This window comes from Dysidea avara, chromosome 3 (genome assembly GCF_963678975.1).
Source record: "Dysidea avara chromosome 3, odDysAvar1.4, whole genome shotgun sequence".
Taxonomy (NCBI): Eukaryota; Metazoa; Porifera; class Demospongiae; order Dictyoceratida; family Dysideidae; genus Dysidea; species Dysidea avara.
This window is the reverse complement of record NC_089274.1, coordinates 27,762,046-27,768,045: the sequence shown is the minus strand read 5'-3', so window position 1 is coordinate 27,768,045 and position 6,000 is coordinate 27,762,046.

Here is a 6,000-nt window from a genome sequence, read left to right as displayed (position 1 = left end):
CAACTGAACTATTTAGTTACAGTTACATATTACCCATAAAATAAAGTAACTATAATAATATTACATATTATATTACTTTGTGTTCACAGCCTTAAGCTGTCACGTGTGAAACTACCACTTTATCACGTGACATGATTGCGTTGCTGGACAATGTGCAAATCTTGGTTATAAGTAAGAAGCTGGTGAATAAGCTTCATCCAGTAGGCTTCGTAACTTCGTTGTGGCTAGGCGTTACTCAGAGGATAACTAACGAGATTAGTAACTTCGTTACTTGTAGTAATAATATTACGTAATATTAGACTCGTTACAGTAACTATATTACTTAGGTAACGCGTTACATTTGTAAGTAAAGTAACTTGAGGTATATTACCCGTTTTTATAGCATATTTCGTTATATTACTTAGGCCACTTCAACTAAATCTTTTGTTTCTCGGGCGAAATTCAGCCAAATAAAGGTCGGTAGGTCGGTAAAATAAAAATAAAAATAGGCTATTTTGCTAGCTGAAGAGTGATATTGCGAGTCAAATGGTGGCTAAGCTACATTACGGTTGCTGTATCACTTGTGAGTAAGCAGCTATATGTTGAGATATTTAGTGTTACTTACTTTTTGAGAGCTTAACGATAAATTTGTAACTCCTTCGTGGCGTTATCACTCTTTGCAAGTGATCACGTGATTAACATAATTATTTTATGCTGAAAAATATAGGGTCGGTAGGGCCCGAGAAACAAAAGATTTAGTTGAAGTGGCCTTAGTTAATAATATTACGTAACGCGTTACTCCCAACACTGCCAATACATGGCTACTTTTTCATTTCTGTGTCCTTGTAATAAATGTAATAAGCACCCCAAACCTCCTAATTTTCTTTCCATAGCTAGTTAACTGTCTGTTTATATGTAAACTAACTAATTTACTTAATGTACATTACTTAACTAATTTACTTACTTAATATGATTTACTTACAATACTTTACACTTACTAAACTTTATTTATTATAATTTATACCTATACTGTACATATGCATAGGCCACTACAGGGGCGGATCTAGGATTTATAAGGGAGGGGGGTGGGGAGGGGGCTAACTCAAGGTATTAATCTCTTGGGTGGAGGTGAGTGAAGCATGCTGGAACTATGGGGGTCTGGGGGAATGCCCCCCAGGAAAATTTTGAAATATAGATGCTAAAATACTACAATTTGGAGACATTTCCACATAAATTGCATACTGATTTCTGCCTGTAGATATTATACTGCCTTAAGATATATATGGCTCTCTGCAGCATTTGCTAATGGAAAGGTTTGGGTGGGTTCAGACAACTAAGCACATGATGCACCCTCTCACAATTGCAAGCATGATAATGTTGAAACTGGAAAATTTTGAAATTTGAATGATACGAGATTGAATCTGAGAGCATTTTCAATGGAAATTGTGTACCTGGATTAAGCACACTGGTACTGGTAATAACTACACAAGTAGATGAACAAGCCTTTTAAACAGACCAATGCACTTCATTGTATATATAGTCGCAGGCAGATTTGGAAAAATTCCATAACAGAACCAACTATTATGCTTACACTGAATGTTCTATTAGAGTAGTTAGGTGACTGTTCTATTAGAGTACCTCGATCTTGTACACCTCCAATGCTGATCAAAGTCCTTGTTGCGTAACCTTTAGCATAAATCCACTAATAATGCCTTGGAAAGATGTTTATAAGGTGGGTTTATGAGTATTTGTATTATTAGTGATCATAATTATGCTAAGACAAAATTTCATTACAATCCTCAGCACATTGATCAAGTAAAGCCTAAAAGTGAAGGGGGGGCTTCAGCCCCCAAAGCCCACCCCCTAGATCCGCCCCTGCCACTGGCACTAGTTGCTAGTGGACCCTCAGCATGGACTGATTTTTCTTTTCTTTGTGGTTGATATTTTATTGTATTGTATTGTACCCATGCTGTAAAGCCTAATAAATAAAGATAACCAAATAAAAATTAACTAAGTACACTGAGCCTGTAAAGGAGCTAAGTAGCAGGGGCGGATCTAGAAATTTTCAGAGGGGGTTTTAGGTTCTCTGGAATTGTAATTTTAGCCTAGCTGTAAGTCAAAGACCCCCTATGTCTATGTGCTTTTGAACGCTGAGGGTGATTTCAAAGGCAAAAGTATGAAGTTTTGCTAATGGATAATATAATACAGTATGTATAACTCTTTGTAATTTTTTATCACGGCCCAGACGAATCGTAGGGGCGCACACTATAAACTGCCCCCGAGTAGGGCTTAGACGATGCATTGATAGCCACAGGGTTATGATATAGCTACATGGGTCGAGACAACATAGCTGATAATTGATGTTCAATGTGGCAATGCTGCTTCTGTAATGGCAACAATACCATCATCCCAGGACTGGGCAGAGTTTGCCTCTCTGCCCACTGTTTACTGAAGTGTTTATTTATTTTATTATCATTGTCAAACTCCTGTCAAAAAAAAAATTGACCCACTTACAAGTAATGCACCTATCAAAGTTTTGCCCCACTTACCCCCATGCGGGCAAGGAGGGGAATTAGGTGGGGATTTGACCAAAGTCTCAGTCTAAGTCCCCTAGTCTGGGGGAAATTTCAAGTCTAATCCCCCTCCTTTCTCCCACATATCCTCCTCCTTATAACCTGTGGTTCTTCAAATACAAACATAATAATAACTCCATTATTCACAATTAACGCATAAAACTCTGGTTCCACCATAATGTTTGTACATTCCCAATGATACCAAGTTCCGCAGTCATCACAAGCAATCCATTTCTCAATTTCATCAGTTTCTTCTTCATATAATGTTCCACTGTGACAAACTCCACAGTACTCTTCATTGTCATCATCATCATTAAGTAAATTATCACCATCATTGTGTCCTTCACTGCTTCCCTTCTCTATCAACTGGTGGTGCTGAGCTCTCCGTGTTGCTGCTGCTCTTTTTGCTCCCCTTTTCCTATTTTCAGCCACAGTTTTCAAATGTTTCAACCAAATATCTACTTCTTCTACAGGTAACAAAATGTTGCATGCCAAGTCTGTCACGTTTATTGAATCTGACTGCTTAAGACTTTTTTGAATTGTTAGTTGTTACAGATGGTGGTGGGCTAAACGTATGGTATGAGTTACTAAGAATTTCTGCAGGCTTCAAATAAGAAAATTTATAGTGTAAACAATGCAAAAAGTGAAACCTTATATCGTACCTTGCAATAAAGGCAGAAAGGACACTGGAGAATAAACGATTGATTAACAGCACAAGGATAACAGACCACACCATGTGCAAACGAATATATTAGAATACACGAACGCAGAGCTCTCAACTGGTGGAAATCACTTTGAGTGAGAACATAAGTGAAAATGAGTGAGATTGGTATGAAAATGAGTGAGATTATGTAGAGCACAGGAGACTCACCTGCAGTATGTGGATCACATTTCTAAATGTGAGGGATTTTGCCTCTAGGGGGTCTAGGACATGGGAAAATTTGGAACCTGAGACATTCTCAGATGCAATTTTGATCAAAAATTCTGCAAATTATTATACAAATTTTCTGAATCACATAGTTACACTGAGCTATTGCATAATGTATACATAGCTATTATATAATTCATTGTTTGCTGCTGTGTGCCCTGTCAGGGGCAGATCTAGGATTTCAGAAGGGGGGTGCTAACATGGACATTTATATATGTGGCAAGAAAGTTGATACAACTAGTGTGAGAAGCACACCCAGCATGCTTTATCTAGGGGGTCTGGGGGCATACCCCCACAGGAAAATTTTGCAAATTTGGCCTATTGAGATTGAATTTGGTAGTACTTTTAATTGAAAAATGATGTCACTCTGTTTATGTTATACCATTATTCCCCTACAGCTTGTCAATATAACTAAAGGGCACAGCCATGTAGCTAAAATTCAATCTTAGACTAACATCTTAAAAAACTAGTAGTGGAAGCATATGGGTATCAGCTGCACATGATCAAATTTAGTGTTTTGAAGTATAGCATAATTTACAGTTTCATGGCCCCAACTACACTAGCTGTCCAAACAGTAGAGAGGGTAAGTGTGAGTGGAGAGGGCAAGTAAACTGACTCACCAGTGTGTGGAGTGCATGTGCGCTCAGCTGTATATGATTCTCTAGCTAGGGGGGCTCTAGTTCTGGTGGCATATATACTCCCGGACCCCCTGGAAATTTTTGGAAAATGGCTATCACAAGATTGAATCTAGAAGCTATTTTTAACCAAATCTGGGTACAAGATAAATGAGTTCAGTTGGAAGTAGTTTTAATTAAAAAACAGAACTATACACTGTTCCTTGTTATTGGATTTTAAGAAAATGTATAATAGTGGCTTGTCATAGAGAATAAAGAGTGTATAGTTAATTAAATGTAAGGTCAAGGAGAATATTTAAAACACAGGATTGGATCTACCTTCATATGTAGCCACTATTCTGAAGTGTAGGTTGCTATTTCAATCTAACTTTTAAAATGATGGATCCATCCATCATTATAATTGTTTTACGACTAGTCTACAAATACAACTAGTTTTTGGCCACAACTAACCCCTTTTTAGCACACAATGATCATGACAACATAAATGCTGCAGTATCATTTAAGCTTAAAGTTGAGCTTCAAGCTAGGGATTTGATAGAGCAAACTCCAAGGCTGCTAGATTTATACAAATGTAGCATGGGATTTGATCAAGTAAGGGAAGCAAAAACAAACGAACAGCTCTCAGATGTTGCAGCCTTGTGAACTTTATAAAAGCTAAGAACTGAATTCACTATTATATAAGACTACTGTTTTATTTGCAAGAGAAGCATTTCAACCCAAGAATCAAGTTTGTAGCAGAGCCTAAAAAAAACTTAAACTATTTGACAGAAAAGGTTATTTTTCAGAATAGATTTTCAATTAATGATGTTTTATACAATTTATAGTACATTAAAGGTATAAACCTTTTACCTGAAGTGATTGGTATATGGCAGGATGTTTGGTACAATGCTGAGGGAGCAGTGCACAGGTCTAAAAGAATAGGTTTAATTTCAGCTTACACTCTGGTAACTTCTTGAAAACTATAGTTTTAATAATGGATGTTCTATTAGAGTAGTTGACTGTTCTATTAGAGTATTTCGGATTTAGCAACTTCTAAGGTAAGACTTACTCCAAAAGTACCCCTCTTAGTAATTCTTGGATAAGATTAGCTATTCCCCTTGCTCTTTCCATCTTTTCATTGCCCATACATGTGTATAAAATGCAACTGCACCTGTACTACAGCTTCTAGAAGCTTCCTAGCTTGCTCATTGTAAAATTTTGGAGGGGGGGTGCTTCAGCACCCCAAGCACCCCCCCTAAATCCGCCCTTGCCTGTTATATTGTTTTCTTCACAGATTTGAGTACTACTGCTGCAGTGGCGTAGCCAGGAAAAAACTTTTACCGAGGCAAAGTTTATACATTGACCAAGTTGAGAGGGTCTGCTTCTTTTTTTTAAAATTTAATAATAATTGCTTTACAGAATTGGAATTACATACAGTAGAGACTATAGTGATTACAGAGACATACAATTCTGAAGGACTACCAGTGTCCTGCACTGGTAGCCTAGAGCACTAACTACTTAACTACAAAAACTATACATGCATACATTTATATAATAGTTACAAATAATTATAGTTGGTTGGTGCAGGAGTCTTGGAGCAGCGGGTACAAGGACACAGGTAATGAAAAGTACAGGGGGTATTATCAAAGTTAGCTAAAAAATGATTCCATAAAAATGCTTTCAACTTTGGTTTGATTACATCTAGTGATTGAGATAGGTCAATTATTGGTAAAGAGTTCCATAATCTTGGTAAACGATAAAAATATGAGTTCATGATAGGGTTGATATGGGCTGTCTTGGGGTATAACTTTGTGCCAGCAGATCTTGTTGAACCTGTAGTAAAGTTGGTATAGTTCAAGATGTCAAATTTATCTGATGGATTTTTGATGGATTTGATAAAGAATAA